Below are 17,522 nucleotides of genomic sequence, written 5' to 3' on the forward strand. Positions count from 1 at the left end.
AATCTTGCTAGGGATTTTGAATTGTGGGGATACAATTTGTATCATTTTAAATGATGCTGATGACTTTCTAACGCCTGGTGATTACATTAGGAATGGAAGGATCTGTCAATTCCACTTCTCTCAGTTTCTCATTTTTCCAATCTTAAATTCAATTCTCCACATTCCTGCAGCAATTTGTGAAGATTTTCTTTAATCCCCATGAAAATTCCTCAGCATTTTAGTACAAATTTCTCACAACACACATTTTTGTATGGAGGTTTGACTAATGTACACGTTTCTGCAAGCAATTTATCCTGTCCTATCCATTTGTGTTATTTTCACTAATATATTTATTTGTATGCACACTTTCCCATAATATATGCATTTTTGTAAGCATTCTTTGGCTGCGGAACTGCATTGCAAGTGCAGATTTCAAAGGGATGGCTGTGTTTTGGTTCTCATATTGTTTTGGAAAGTAAAAGTTTTATACATTTGGTTTCAAATGAGAACTGAATTGAATTTCTCTCCCATCCCTATTGGTGATTGAGGCAAAAGCTGAGAATCCTGGAATATGACAAGTAAAGGCAGAGAGAAATCTTGTCACTTAAAGGGATTTTGTTACTTAAATGGAAATGCACAAAGCAGGGTTTTGATGCCTTATTTTTTTAACTACCTATTTTCTATGTTTTTTAAAAATTGTGGCTATTCATTCATAGTTTTTGCAACAGTGTAGCCAAGAAATTTTAAATATGTGTAAGGCAGTGGGTATGCATACGTGAGCGATGAGGTTACTTTAGGGCAGTGGTTCCCAACCTTTATGAGCATGGAACCCCCTTTATAAACTGAATTTTTTTTGTGACCCCCTCCCCCCCAGGGAGGCAGGCTGGCTGCCAGGAAGGAAGGGGGAAAGCAGCCTTTTTTTGCAGGCTTGCTTCTTTTTGCTTCACAAAAACCCCTCTCCTCTCATTCTAAGTAAGGGTGTTGTCAGTAGCGGCAGTGCAAGGAGACAGGAATCAGTGATAGTAATCCCCTCTTCTTCCTGGTAGCTCCACCCTCAGCCTCCTTTGGCATCTGCCATGTATTTTATAAGCAGATTTCTGCCCTTAGTGCGCCTGAAAGACGCTCTGGCACTTCAGCAAAAGGCCTCCCCTCTCGTTTGGAGCAAGGGGGAGGTGTCATCTGCAGCGCCAGTGGGAAGCAGACAGTGTCGAGGGAGTGAAGACTTTTTTAAAAAAATTAATAAATAATTCATTTCTTTACTGTTCACGGCCCCCTCTGGATTACTTCGCGGCCCCCCTAGGGATCCCGGCCCCCAGGTTGGGAACCACTGCTTTAGGGGATGGCTAACCTGGGGCCATTCAGATGTTGTTGATCTACAACTCCCATCAGCCCCAGCCGGCATAGCCAATGCTCAGGGATTTTAGGAACCATAGTACAGCAACATCTGGAGGGCCTTGGGTTAGTGACTCCTGCTGCAGACAGTGGGCCAGACTGGACAATACCTTTCCCATCTGTCCAAGGTGCATAGAGGTGTAGAAATGCTTCTTTTCTCAGATGCATCCAGGGTGTTTCCCTCTGTTCTGGCATCCTTGAATATCCGTGTGGGGAATGTACTGTTTGAATGTGCGATACAAAATGTAATGTGGATAGGCCTGGGTTGAATCATCAGCAGTTGGATCTCTAGGAAAATGACCGTGCAATCTGGGCCTACATAGGTTGTTTTTTATGCATGTAGGCTATATTAAAACATTATACCATATTATGGATGCACGATGTACATGACGTTAGGTGTAGGGCAGGTAAGGGCGGGGCTTCAAAGGACCAACTGGGAACTTAAAGTGGGCTCCTGATCATTCCTTTGCTGGAGCAAGGCAAGTTCCGAGCTTATGGGCAGTAGGAGCACACTTTGCTCAAGGAGGAGAAAGTGGTTACATTCAATAATAATACTAATAAACACGCTTCTCCCTTCCAGTGCTGCTCTTTGAAGCAACCCCGAGTGACTCCTTTCCAGTTCTGACATAGGGGAGGCTTTGAAAACCCTTTGTGATCCTCCTCTGTTCTTCTTTGCATCTCCAACACTGGCATGAAAGGCCCTGCCCACCTGTCAAAAAGGTTCCTCAACCCACGTTTATAGGATCCTTTCTTCCTTTCTTTTAACTTGTTTGGCCATTTGTCTACTTTACAGAGGACAGTCTCCTATTTGAAGTCCAAGTTCAGTGTACGGATAAAGACCCATAAAAAGGGAGAGCAGCAGCCTTGAAGTGGCCCTTGTACAGTTAGAAACTTAGATTAGTAGAGTTGGAAGGAGCCTATGAAGCCATCAAGTCCAACCCCCTGCTCAATGCAGGAATCCAAATCAAAGCATAGAATCATAGAATAGCACCTGAATGGCAGACTGAGCAGGCACACAAGTGAGATACATTGCATTTCCACTTAAAATTATAGTAATGAGTTAAAAATTTGCATCTAGACCTAGAAATTGGCACATGCAAATTTCATGCAAATCTGTATCCTCCTTTTTGATGACGCATTTCCTCTTTTTTTGGCAATGTGTAAGCAGCCATCCTATTTCAGTACCACTGTTTTTAGGCAGTAATTTCTTTATATCTCCTCTGTAATGGAATAATTGGACAAAATGTTCCTCCAGTTTAACTTAGCAGATGGCAGGGATCCCAGCAAGTGTGTGCTCACAGGGTCAGGATTTCCAGAACTATAGATTTCTCCAGAGTGTTTATTATGTCACAGTTAGCCTCGTTATGGGAAGCATAATTTTTAGGAGTGGAAACTTTTCTTTTTGCATTTCATATTTATAGAAGAAAAATCTGGTATTTGTTCCTAAGTAGCTCTGAACATCAGTACTTAAAGCCAAGATCCTGGGCCTGGCCAGGGAAGGAAGGGAGGAAGGGATGCAGAACTGTTGATGTATCTAGTTTCTCAGTCTCTTGATATTTCTATACAGAACAACAGTAATTCCCATGGAATTTGACAAGCTTTGTGTTTCAGGACAGGATGTTTTGCAAAGAGAAGGCTGTTCTATAGGACTCAGTTTGAGGTTATAGATTGGTACAATGAGCCTTTAAAATGCTCTTCATTTATAATTAACTTCTAATTAACCATTTTGTCTCTGTCTTGGCCTCTTTTCTGTGAGTACACTTAAAGAGTTGAAGCGATCCATTAACGAATGGAAAGAAACACCCAAACAAAATGAATGAGAACCGTATGTAGAGTTGTCAAAAAGCCCATATCCTGATTAGCTAACTGGATTTGCACATGCTTTCCCTAATAGAAGGAACATATTTGCTAAATCAATTATGTGCCATGCTTTTACAGGTTTTTTTTATTATAGTCAAATGTGGTCTCAGTTTAAAGAGTTAACTCATTTTTTTGAAGTAACTTCAAAGCAGTTCTCATCCCTGTGGGTGACGTTTGGAAAATTAAATTGCTAGTCCTTTTTGTTTTTAAAGAGTTGCTATACTTTGCGTAGACAAATTTTAGTTGCTCTGATTTTGTTTAAGCAAGATTATAGACACACCCAAATGTCAATTCAATGATTTAAAAAACCCTGACAGTTTAAGACCAGAGTTAAGACCATCTTATGTAGCACCACAAAGTTAACTGGAAGTTAATGCACCCTGCGATCAGTAAAGATCTTGTGCAATGCCACAGATTCTGCTTGCTTACAACTTACCCTCCATACAGCCATACATGGGGCATCTTTGCTGTTCCCAGGCACTCCATCATCACCATTTGGATTTGGGCCTGAAACTGCAAGGAAAAGTGGGGGTGCATGGAGGGTAAGTTGTAAGGGAGCACAGTTTGTAATATTGTATGACAGTATTACTGATCACAGGACACATCTGTTAAGGCATCCAATTTCTTGGCCTAACCCAATATGACCAACAGCTTTTTAAAAAAAATGATTGAATTTTCCTGGTTTTTGAAAAGAAAAATGATTAGTCATGAAAGTAGTTGTGCTGTAACTATTAATTTTTGAATATAATTAGTCTGAATGGTTGATGGATCAATAAGCATCTTGTGATTATAACTGGTAGTCCTCGGTTATCTGTGTACTTCCATTCATACTTTGAAGTCTACCCTGCATGGCAACCTGCTGTGAGAGCTATATACAGCAGACTGAAGTGTAATTTACTGTGCTACAGCATGAAAGTTTGCCCTAAAACCGGGGTCCCCAACATGGTGAAGGGTATCATGGTCCTCTGACCTTTCCAATTTTACTATTTATTTATATTTGGGGGGGTGCCTACTTTGGGGAGAAGGTGCCTGCTTTTTGTCTGCATTTTATTCGTTTGGAATGTATGTCGGTGTTTTGCCTGAGCATACTTAGTTTGTGGTGCCCATCACAGTTCTTAGATATGAGATGCAAAAGGACTGGGGACCCATGGGCCAGATCCTAACAACAGTGCTTATTTTAAACTAGTAACTGCATGGAATCTCATTTTTGAAAGTAAAAGAAGACTTTTAATCACAGTATGTACGGTAAGCAGACACAGATAAGTCTGGTCCAGTCCTAGTAACCACCTCCAAAATCTATTCGTGATCTGAACCCTCATTTTACTGTCCCAAGTCCAACACTCCATCCACTACACCACCCTGCACTACACCATCTCTCTTTTAAGATGGATGATTTGTCCTTTTCCAGCTGATTCCGAAACAACCTCTGAATAACAGAAGACTCCTCCAGTTCTTTCCAGCCTCTTCCCTCTGCAGCTTCTGTTGTCCTTTTTCTACTTACTTCACTAATTCCTTTCTTCTTCACTGTCTCCATCCTTCTTGCCCCTCTTCAGTCACTTCTCCCCTGTGGTGGACTTTAAATAGCAGCACGTTAGGCACATAGGGAAGGGCAACAGCTTGGTGATAGAACATCTGCTTTGCATTCAGAAGGTCCTGGGTTCAATCCTTGGCATCTCTAAACAGGGCTGGGACCCCTGTCTGAAACCCTAGAGAGCTGCTGCCAGTCAGTGTAAACAATACTGAGCTAGATGAACCAATGGTCTGCCTCAGTATAAGGCTGCTTCTTAAGTTCCTATGTTCACGTGCCTAGAGTGCCAAGTAGAAGGGGGTGGCAACTCAAATGCCTTCCTCCCCTTGCTGCTCCAAGCCCATACTTGTGTGACTTTCCCTGCCCCCACCAGTGCTCTCTTTCTGAAGGCAGAAGGCCCCAAGCCTTGTGCACCCTGTCCCCACCACACAGAAAGGAATAGCAGGGATCAGGGCCCTCCTGCTGCATTCCCACTTCGGAAAGGCAGCACAACGAGGCCCCCAAGATATTACCTTTTCCCACCTCATGGAAAGGAAGAGCTGGTATTGGGGCCCTTGCGCTTCTGAATTCAGAAAGGCAGCACTGAGCCGCGGTCTGAGGCATTACCCCATCTTGGGAACAGAAACGTAGAGTGAGAATCATGGCCCTGAGGTCTTGACCCCATATTGTTTTTAGTAGATCTCATTGGACCATCACTATACATCTGCTGCAATGACAATTCCATGAGGAGGAGACAATGGAAGAGGATAGTGGTGTCACGGATCTAGTGTAGACTTCCCTCTCCTTAACTCAGCCCATAAGAATATCATGATTCCAACAGATGTTTCCATTCCTTTGCCAAATGTGAAGTTCATGGACCGGCAGTGTGAAAGTCCAGAAAGCTGCCACTCAGCATGTCACCTGGGGAGCTTCTTTTGCTTCATAAAATCACTTTATAAACATGCATTCCTCTTACATACTGGACTAAGAATGCCCTTCTCCCAAACTCTACAAATATAGAGCTTCATTAAAAAATCAAATAGACAACAAAGAGTCTTGTTGCTTGCCCCTTAAATACTAGCAAAGTTGTTAAGGCATTAGCTTTCATGGACTACAGTACATTGCATCAGATGCATGGTTATCCTGAGTAATGGGTATTTAGAGGGGGACTGTAAGTGAGGTCAGAAGGAAATGAAAGGCAGGGAAGTACAGGAGGTGACACTATGTTATTAACAGTGGCCATTTGCAGAAAAACTGTAGTTGATGACACAGTCATCCTAGCATCGGTAAGCCACTTAATTAAAATAGTGTGTTAAAATCCATTGTCCCAATTCAATAAGTGATGGCACTGAATCTCTTGCTGAATTGTAATTATAACCCTTGGTTCCAGTACGGCCACTTTAATGTCAGTAACAGAGTGTCCTGGGTGGTTGAAATATTCCCCCAGTTTTTTTGGATAGTGCAATTTCTGATTTCAAATCTGTTTCCAATAAGTGCCAGGGGGAGTACCATCACTAGGGCCTTGCCCCATGACTGATGTCACTGGGGCTTTGCCCCTGAAATCGCAGGGGCTGGGATGCTTGTGACCTGGCAACCCTAATACTAACCCAATCCTCTGATAATCCAAAAAGGGCAGGAAAAAATGTCTTCACTCTGTATTTCTAGGCTAGGGCTTGCAGATGCTTTGCTCCAATGCTTTTAGGTGGGTGTGTCAATTGTTCCCTTCTCCATGCCCACTCCCTCTTCCTCCCTTTTTTCATTTCATTTCCTGTGGGCTAAACAGAAACTTCCACTGCTTTACCCCATTCTGCAAGGCTTTTTTATGTTGCTGCAAATGATACCTTTATTTTCTCCTCCCCCCCAACTTGTGCACAAAAGCATAACACTATTCAAACAAAGATTTGTATTGTAGCTGTATTGTACCAGTGAAAATAGAAATAATTGCACTTCTGGGTGGTGGTTGTTTTAATGAAACTTACTGGTAGAACAAACTGAGCATGCTCAGTTGCCAGGTAACCAGAGGGAGTGGAAATGTTAAATTAGAGGGTGTGGTCTTTAGGAAACTGTGTGATTGATGCTTCCCCTTGAATATGACTAGAAAACACCATGTTTGCAGCTGGCGTTGAGCCCTTACTGTGGACGGTGCAAACAGAAAATGGGGGTAAAAACAGCATCTTTAGCACGAAGTTATGCTCCCATGTGGATAAGCTCAAAATGTAGGGAAACCAACTGATGTCCATGCATGTGTGGTGCAATCCACAATCACATGAAATATAGTGTTTGTAGTGTTGTTTTTTTAGTGTGGATAGAACAAATAATACGCAGTGGGCTCAATCAAGAACCTTGTATAAAAAGGGTTTTTCAAGTCCTTTTTACAAGAAGAAAATGTTTGTATGTAGATGGCCTCATATATATGATTTTATATTTACTTCTCATAAACAAGGAGAAACAAGAACTCCTTCAACAGGCAATTCTTACAAAATGCATTCAAGGCGCATGCGGCAAAAATATTGCTTACAGAGATAACCAATGTGGTGCTCTCCAGATGTTGTTGGACTACAACTCCCATCATCCCTCACTATTAGCCATACTGGCTGGGGTTGATGGAGGTTGAGGTCCAACAATATTGGAAGGGCACTGTGTTGGCTACCCCAGCCTAGTAAATAGCATAGTTCATAACTACCTCAGCTTAAATATCTGGATTTAAATGGATTTAGATCCATTTTACACATCACCTTGGTGCTATGATTGCCAGTGCCAAGCTGGCTACTATACCACAATGGTAATGATGCAAGTTTTGTTCACATGGGTACTTCTTACTGCACTATAGCATCTACAGAGGAATGCTGCTGCTACTTTGCTATCAGAATATTCATACATCATGAAAGGTGTGAGATGCCAGAGTTCTCACTGGGACAAAGAAATTTGACCATATAACACCTGTCCTGGTGCAGCTGCACTGGCTACCGATATGTTTCCGGGCCAGATTCAAAGTGTTGGTTCTTACCTATAAAACCCTAAATGGCATCGGACCGCAATACCTGGTGGAGCGCCTCTCTCGCTATGTACCTACCCGTTCACTACGCTCGACGTCGAAGGCCCTTCTCCGGGTCCCAACTCATAAAGAGGCCCGGAGATCAACAACTAGATCTAGGGCCTTCTCGGTGGTGGCCCCCGAACTATGGAATGCCCTCCCAGACGAGATACGCCTGGCCCCTTCTTTGTTATCTTTTCGGCGCCAGGTAAAAACCTACCTTTTCGCCCAGGCTTTTTAAACATTTTAAATTTAATTTTAAACCTAATATGGATTTTAATTTATAAACTCAATGGCAATTCTATTTCGGATTTTTATCATGTTTAATGTTTTTATAATTGTATTATATTTTTCACACTTGCTCATATTTTAATTGTGATTTTATTTGTTGTACACCGCCCTGAGAGCTTTCTGCTATAGGGCGGTCTAGAAATGTAATTAAATAAAAAATAAATAAATGCAAAGGGAATGAATGAATGAATCTAAGTGCAAGTGATTTCTGTATTGGTTGTGGACTACACAGGTATTAAGCTGATATTAAACTGTTATTAAGCCATAAATGTTTTTGCTTTGAGCATAAAAACATGAAAACAACGGTGTAGGCCATAGGTGTAATCTAAGGCTGCAATCCTATGCATGCTGACTTGGAAGTAAGTAAATGCCATTATGCAAATGCCATTGTATTTTGCAATAATGTTTAAAATAGAGGCAACAAAAAGAAAGAACAAACATAACAATACAAAAACATCACTAATTAAGAGGAAAAGGAGAGTCACTGATTACAGTCCTTCGTATACCATGGGTAAGCTTGTGGGACAATTAGAATAAAATTACCTAAGGGGATGTTTGCTACCTACTGAGATTTGGATGCCAGGGTGTGTAGCCTCACCGCAGTCAGAAAAAAAAGCATTTGCATGTGGTTGAAATATGATCTGAAACTTAAATGGGCTTTCACATAGGTCATAACAGAAACCATGGCACTATAATACATTTTGAAAAACTGGCTATTGCTTATTGCACTTGCTGAGTGACTTGGGACTTGGAATGCTATATTGCTTGGGTAGCCAGGTTTTACCTATATTCTAGCCATGCTGCCTGGTGCCCACCAAGCCCATTAGGTGGCCTGGATTCCCAGCTTTCATTTTTTTAAAAAGCAAGTCTCTATCCCTTATAGATCCAGAGATACAAGGGAAAATGTTGAGGCAGTTTTCTGTCCAATCATTCTGTGAAAAATCAACCTAATCCTGCCTTCCATTGCTCTTAGTCAATGAAGGACATCACAGCTGTCCTAGGAAAATCAAGAATTTTAGTCTGCCTGCCTGCTGCATATGCAGAATCTAGGCAGTTTAGAAAACTGCAGATGCTCACATGATCACCATGTGCAGCTCCACCTCTTATCCAGAGATTCTAGTTGACTTTCTGATTGAGTCAGCAAGGAGAAGCAGCCTTCATCTCAATTGCCACTGTGTCTCAAGGGTATGTGTCTTAAGTGGTGAATGCAATGGGAGGGACTGCCTGCAGCATGGAGGATGGAATAAAGGGGTTTGAATCCACCAAATGCTCCCTCCCCTGAAGAAATACAAGGTATAAAACCAAATCTCTCTGTAGAAAAAGCTGAGGTATTACCATTTGCATTTTTTGGCCTTGCCCCACCCTGCTTATTCCCTAGTAAAGGTGCGTTGGAATGCAGCCTCACTCAGCCTGATGCTTGGCAGAGCCTCTGTTCAGCAATTCAGAAAAGGCTAGAAAGTAAGAACATAAGAAGAGCCTGCTGGATCAGGCCAGTGGCCCATCTAGTCCAGCATCCTGTTCTCACAGTGGCCAACCAGGTGCCTGGGGGAAGCCCACAAGCAGGACCCGAGTGCAAGAACACTCTCCCCTCCTGAGGCTTCTGGCAACTGGTTTTCAGAAGCATGCTGCCTCTGACTAGGCTGGCAGAGCACAGCCATCATGGCTAGTAGCCATTGATAGCCCTGTCCTCCATGAATTTGTCTAATCTTCTTTTAAAGCCATCCAAGCTGGTGGCCATTACTGCATCTTGTGGGAGCAAATTCCATAGTTTGACTATGCACTGAGTAAAGAAGTACTTCCTTTTGTCTGTCCTGAATCGACAGATAACTTCCTTGCTAAAACCTGTGCTAACCCGGAAAGAGTCATACAAATCTACCCGCCAGAGGATTTCTGGATGGTTCGATTTAGAATGTAAAAAGGCAAAGCGACAACTATCTAAATGCTTAAGAAAAAGGACAAGGGACCCTGGTAATTTTGATCAAATTCATCTAATCACCCTCCGTTCTTTTTATAAAAATTTGACCAAACAAAAAAAGGCACAATATGTGAGAACTCAGTGGCAACGGCTCCACCTAGCCCTGGCAGAGGGAAATTAACGTCTATTCTGGGATTTGGTCGCTAGAGGTTCAGGAAATTCTAAACAATTTGTAACTAGCCATATATCAGCTTCAGTCTGGTCTGAACATTTTACTAAGATTTATCATGACCCGACGGCACCCGTGGTTTCTTCCATGCAATGCACAGAGGAAAATTGGCCCCCGGTTTCGCCATTGCAGGTAAAGATGCTCATTTTCACACTGAAAAAGGGCAAGGCCCCAGGGGAAGATATGCTCCCCCCGGAATTGTTTTATAACTTCCCTGATTGGTGGATTCCCATCCTAGCCAAATTATTTACACAGATAAATAATACGGGTACTTTTCCGGAGGGTTGGAAACAAAGCATAATTATCCCCATATATAAAAAAAGTCTGAAAGACGATCCGAACAACTATCGTCCTATGAGCTTGCTAGATACAGGCACCAAATTATATAGCAAACTACTTTTAGACAAACTTGAAGAGTGGGTATCGGAAAATTCAATAATTTTCCCAGAACAAGCGGGTTTTCGTCGTGGTCAGAGTACTATTGATCACTGTGCCACCCTGTCATACCTTGCTAGAAAATCGATAAGGGGCCCTACAAAACATCTCTATGCTGCTTTTGTAGACCTAGCGGCTGCTTTTGATTCGATAGACAGAGCTCGCCTGTGGACCAAACTGGGACAAACAAACATTGACAGGCGCCTCTTATACCTAATTAGAGAACTTTAGTCCTCTAACTCCACCAGAATTAGAGTGGGTAATAACCTCACAGATTTAATATCAACAAATAAAGGCGTCAAACAAGGCTGTTTATTAGCCCCCACCCTCTTCAATTTATATCTGAATGATATTACCACCGAGCTAGAGGGTCCAAAATTCTTTCCTCCATCTGTAGGTCGCAGGAAGATATCCCTCCTGTTATATGCTGATGACATGATCCTACTTTCACTGACTTCTATAGGTATGAGAAGACTTTTGGCGAAATTAGAACTTTACTGTAACAAAGAGGGCCTACAAATTAATTACAAGAAGACTAAATCATGGTCTTCGGTAACAGATATCGCCAACATAACTGGTCTATCGGGAATTTCCCAATTGAGCAGGGTCGCTCATACAAATATTTGGGAATTCATTTCCAATACAATCTTGCTTGGAAAAATCAGCTGTCAGCTATAAAATTAGCCGCCTCTAGAACTGCAGGGGCAATCCTCAAATTCTATAGGACAGCAGGGGGATACTTAGCCTCTCCAGCTTTGAAAATATTTCAAAGCAAAGTCATCTCACAGATTACTTATGGGGCGGCTATCTGGGGATGGACGGTCCCCTCGTTCCTGACATTAGAGGCCATTCAAAATAACTTTCTCAGGCGCTTGCTATCTGTACCATCTGGTACCCCGGCTGCGTTTATGAGAGCTGAAACCGGCCTACTCCCAGTCTCAGCAAGGATACATGAAACACTCCTGACATACTGGGCCGCACAACCGAATTCAACATCTAAGGTATTAGCAAAGGCATGTTTTGATGTGGCAGTGGTAGAGAAACACTGGCTCACAAAATTCAAATTGGTTCTATCCCACTATCACATTCCAGTTCAATCACTTCCCTCTCTGCACAAATTCAACTTTCGGGCCCAGATAGAGAGAAATAGTGTTTGGTGAGATAGACTGGCTATCTTAAATTCCAAGTTCTCTAGATGGTATGGTATAATTAAAACCAATCATCTAAGGGCCAATTATTTGTCTTATCCTCTACCCATACAGATTAGACATGCTTTTACCGCCTTGAGATTTCAATCTATGCCCAGCGCCATCGTAACAGGCAGATACCATCAGATTAAATATGAACAAAGACTATGTTCCTGTCATCTAGGGACGGTGGAAGATCTAAACCACTACTTATTTGAATGCCCGATTTACAAACATCCTAGATCCAAATATCTTGACAGTCTGATATCCTATCCTAGACACGAGGAGGACGATTGTTTAGTTTTTTTCCTATTATCAGACAATAACTTTCAAATTACCTATTCTGTGGCGCATTTCGCCCTCGCTGCCCAAAAGCTGAGGACAAAATTTCTGATCACTACAGGATCACAGAAATAAATGAGGTCTACTTATAAAATTTGTTTACACTCTAATTATAATCGCTAATTACAGCCTAATAAAGATAGGTCCATGAGATATTCATAGACCTTATAGATAAAGGTTTTATCGTGGCATTCCGCGTTGTTATAGTTTTAAATGTCATAGCTTTATTTTAGATTCAGACAATTTTAATTATTCTGAAATTTTGAAGTTTTTATTGCTGTATTTGTTGTATTTATATTTGTGCTGTGACAGCCTATGGCCTGCAATAAACAATAAACTAAAACTAAACCTTTTGTCTGTCCTGAATCTTCCAACATTCAGCTTCTTTGAATGTCCATGAGTTCTAGTATTATGAGAGAGGGAGAAAAACTTTTCTCTATCCACTTTCTCAATGCCATGCATAATTTTATACACTTCTAGCATGTCTCCTCTGACCCATCTTTTCTCTAAACTAAAAAGCCCCAAATGCTGCAACCTTTCCTCTTAAGGGAGTCGCTCCATCCCCTTGATCATTCTGGTTGCCCTCTTCTGAACCTTTTCCAACTCTAGAATATCCTTTTTGAGATGAGGCGACCAGAACTGTACACAGTATTCCAAATGCGGCCGCACCATAGATTTATACAACGGCATGATGATATCGGCTGTTTTATTTTCAATACCTTTCCTAGCATGGAATTTGCCTTTTTCACAGCTGCCGCACACTGGGTCGACATTTTCATCGTGCTGTCCACTACAACCCTGAGGTCTCTCTCCTGGTCGGTCACCGCCAGTTCAGACCCCATGAGCGTATATGTGAAATTAAGATTTTTTGCTCCAATATGCATAATTTTACACTTGTTTATATTGAATTGCATTTGCCATTTTTCTGCCCATTTACTCAGTTTGGAACAGTTTGGAAAAGTTTGGAAAAGTTTGGAAGTATCTTTAATATATATCTTTCTTCACAATGGCTGGCAAGCATCTCCTCACCAAAGATCAACCTACTTCATTTCCTCCCCAGGGATGGATAGATGGGTGTGTATGTTTGCAAATATACATACATATATACACACATGTATACATATATATATACACACACAGAGAGAGACTATGTATATATTCAGTGCAGTGGGGGTGTGCAACCTTCCCACCCCTTAAGACCAATAGGAATGGAACAATTTTTTCCTCTTAGAGCTACATATTTGGGGGGAAATGCAGGCTGGGGCTTTAGCTCCTTCAGGGGACACCACCAGCAACATTGTCCATGGAAGGTAGAAAATGGCTGTGTGAGTAAGGTATACCTCCTCTTTCTTGTCTAATTCTAGCACAGCTTGCCAGATCTCTAGAATTCACTGCAGTTTTTAAAAAAGAGGTACCAACCCTCAAGTCTCCATCAAATTCCAGCCTTTATCATAAAAGGGTGTGTGTCCTCTGTCCTTGATTTGATATGTGAGAATTAGTGTATTAATGACGCTTCTCACATGCTCACACACTACTCTCTTTAGATAAGATTATTGACTGAATTTATATTGAAATCTTGATTTCTATCTGCGTTACAGGTTGTAGTGGTGCGCTGAATTTTTATACTGCTGCCCTGACTTGTTTTATGTTTGTTTCTATTTTGTATTTTTAATATGTATTTATATTGATTATGTATTTTTATTGTTTTTATTATGGTTTTTGCTGCCCTGAGCTCTGTTTTTAACAGTGGAAGGGCAGGATATAAATCCTCTTAATAAATAAATAAATACTCCATAGTGGAAACTAGAGTCTAGACATTTAAGGCTGAAAACCTACATTTTTTAAAAAAATTCCTCACATCCTCCCCCAGTTTTGATGGGTATTACTAGGCACAAAAACAACTGGACAATGCATACTTGCATAATTAGCAGATCCTACCCGAATTTGTGGAACTGGAATATGGCAACCCTATTTGGGACAGAATCATATTTTCCCGGATTTTATCAATCTACTGCTATTTAGAACATGGATAGGCAGCCTGTGGCCCTCTAGATGTTGTTGGACTACATCCTATCAGCTCTATCCAGCATGGCCAATGATCAGGCAAGCTGGCAGTTGCAGTCCAACATTTGGAGGACCACAAATTTCGCATCTCTCCTTGTGAAAATTGCTTGAGACTTGCTTCTAAGTAAACAAGAATAGCATTGCATTGTAAGTGTGACTTAAAAAAGAGAGAGGCTGTTTTATAAACCTTGCTTTATGAAGCAGATTTTCCATTAGAAGTCCCCTTCAAGTCAGGCCTAATGGTTTGAAAATTATCAGGGTGGAAATAAGCCTCTTTTATTTACTTTTTAAAGTGAAAAGATCTAATGGCAGAAAACATCAAACTTTTGGTCAAATAAGAAAAATAAACCTCTTTTGAGGCAAGACTCTTTCCCATAAACTGAAACCTCTATAAGAAGTGTTTGCCAAAAAACCAGACCATTTTCCGGGAATGTGAGGAATGGAAAGTCAGCAGCTCGCTTTGAATATGTTCAACCAACATTCACAGTCACAGCTGACATCCTAGCTGACCCGAAGGCCAATGTTTTGCTTTTGTCCGGAAGAACCTACTATATTCCTCTGCTTCCGACATATTGGTGCATTCTTTGAGGACTGCATACATTAAAAAGAAAGCTGGCTAGTCATAAAGCTACTAATGTACCTCAAAGTGCTGGCTAGAGATTCTTTTGTCATAAAATAATAATATATAATAAGACCAGCTTTATCTGGACCTCCCATAACCAGACCTTTCTCTGTACTAGGGAGACTTCCCACTATCAACTATAACCTATATACTTTATGCCTCTCTGCTTCCACAAAATTTGGATATCCGCTACTGTGGATACATTTCATGTCCCCCAGGATGTCCATGTCTTGCAGGCTCTCCTGTATAACAAATGCCTTCTCAGTGAGCAGTAAGACTTTGAACGATGCTGAGGAATGGTACGTTGACTAGAATATCCTCTTTGCCTGCTAACACTGTAAATCTGTAATTGGCAATAAAAGGCAGACCACACTCTCTCTATTTCATTAACATTTATTTAAACCTTACCAGAAAGTGTACATAGCTGTTTCACTAGACTCCAGCAAGACAGGACCTCTTAGCCAAAAAAAAAAGAGGTGTGTTTTATAATACTGTTCTGTAATTTTTAAAACAATTTTTTCCAGAGAGTAAAAAGGCACAATACCAGTACTTTTAAGCACCTCTAACCCCATATGATTTCAGTGGAAGAGCTAAGCACACGGTTTATCTTTCCCATTGAAATAAGATAGCGTTAGAAGTGCTGAACTTGGGCTGAATCATGCCTATAGTATTTTAATTTTTACTGAATCTTCCAGTGTTCATTACTTTCAGGCATATCATCCATAGCAAGATTGACCTTATGAATGGATAAAGTACAGCAGCCTTCTTCAACATAGGACCCTCCAGATGTTGCTGGATTACATCTACCATCATCCCTGACAATTGACCATGCTGGCCGGGATTGATGGGAGTTGTAGTCCAAACATCTCCAGGGCACCAAGTTCAGGATGGCTGAAGTAGAGCCTAAATAGGTAAGTGGAGATATTCAGTTTTTTTGTTCCCTTTCAGATGTAATGATTTTGATTTGCTTGCTAAATCACGGTTTATTGTCATACTCACATGCTCCTTCTTTGTCCCTCCCCTTGTGTGCTGCCTTCACTGCTGTGATCAGGGGTGTAGTCTGGGTTCTTGTGGGGGTCTTAGATCCTTTACATTTTGGGGAGCAGGGTCCCAGCAGGGTCCCTATGTCTCCAGCATCCTACAAACCAATCAGTGTGAAAAGGGAGTGTGTTGGCCATTGAAAAGAGTCTTCTAACATGCTTCCTTGTCTTTTCCTGCTGATTGGAGCCAATCAGAATGAAATGAAGTGAATCAGCCACTGAGAAGTCTGTTCTCAGTAGCTCATTCTTTCCTTTCATGCTTATTGGCTCCTAGGGATGTCGTTGTAGAAGAAGGCATTAACAAGGATCTTATTCTCAACCCAGTAGCAAAAAAAGAAAAAAAAGGATGTGTGTGTGTGAGAGAAAGAATGTGGCTATGCTTACATGAACGGGACTCTGCACTTTTGAATTTGCCACTACACTACTGGCTGTGATACTGATGTTGATACTGGTCTGTTTAAACAAGATATCTACATTACATCTGAAATGGGAAACTCTGGTTTAACATCATTTTAATAAACAGGAATTTAAACCAGGAAACCATGCAGAAATATAGTACAGCATGGAGCTTTGCTCCTTTATATGTATTATACATATATAATGGGCTCCTGCTGGGAGAAAGGGCAGGATATAAATCAAATAATAAATAAAACAAATATACTTTTTGTGTTTAATCATATGCAGAATTTTATGCAAAATTTGGCTTTTTTACTCAAAACCAACAATGTGTGAGCAGGTCACACCTAAATGGGTGTCCGATACAAGAGATAATTCAACGTGGACAAAGTTTGAGCGGGAATCTACCAATGGATTCTTCCTTCACCCCTAGTTCAAGCAGTGATGTCAGTAGAACAGGAGCATGTTGGTGGTATGTCATAGGCGGTTTAGAGGAAACTATGGATCTGCAGGATTCAAAGCCCTCTCATTTCCTTGAGAATCCCCTCCTGCCCCCCACTGGGGAGATAAGTTATGCTAGCTATGGAGGTGATGTATTTTTACTGAAACCAATGGGAGGGATTAAAAAAAAGAAAGGAGAAAAAAAGGGGGGAAACTGGTCCTCCCACCTCCCACCCCTGCTAGCATGAGCCTCGTAAGATCTAGGAAGTGGCAGCTCCTCCACTACAAATTCCAAATGCGGCCGCACCATAGATTTATACAACAGCATTATGATATCGGCTGTTTTATTTTCAATACCTTTCCTAATTATCCCTAGCATTGAATTTGCCTTTTTCACAGCTGCCACACACTGGCTCGACATTTTCATTGTGCTGTTCACTACAACCCCGAGGTCTCTCTCCTGGTTGGTCACCGCCAGTTCAGACCCCATGAGCGTATATGTGAAATTAAGATTTTTTGCTCCAATATGCATAATTTTGCACTTGTTTATATTGAATTGCATTTGCCATTTTCCCGCCCATTCACTCAGTTTGGAGAGGTCTTTTTGGAGCTCTTCGCAATCCCTTTTTGTTTTAACAACCCTGAACAATTTAGTGTCGTCAGCAAACTTGGCCACTTCACTGCTCACTCCTCACTCTAGGTCATTAATGAACAAGTTAAAAAGTATAGGTCCCAATACCGATCCTTGAGGGACTCCACTTTCTACAGCCCTCCATTGGGAGAACTGT

This window comes from Rhineura floridana, chromosome 4, assembly GCF_030035675.1.
Source record: "Rhineura floridana isolate rRhiFlo1 chromosome 4, rRhiFlo1.hap2, whole genome shotgun sequence".
Classification (NCBI taxonomy): Eukaryota; Metazoa; Chordata; class Lepidosauria; order Squamata; family Rhineuridae; genus Rhineura; species Rhineura floridana.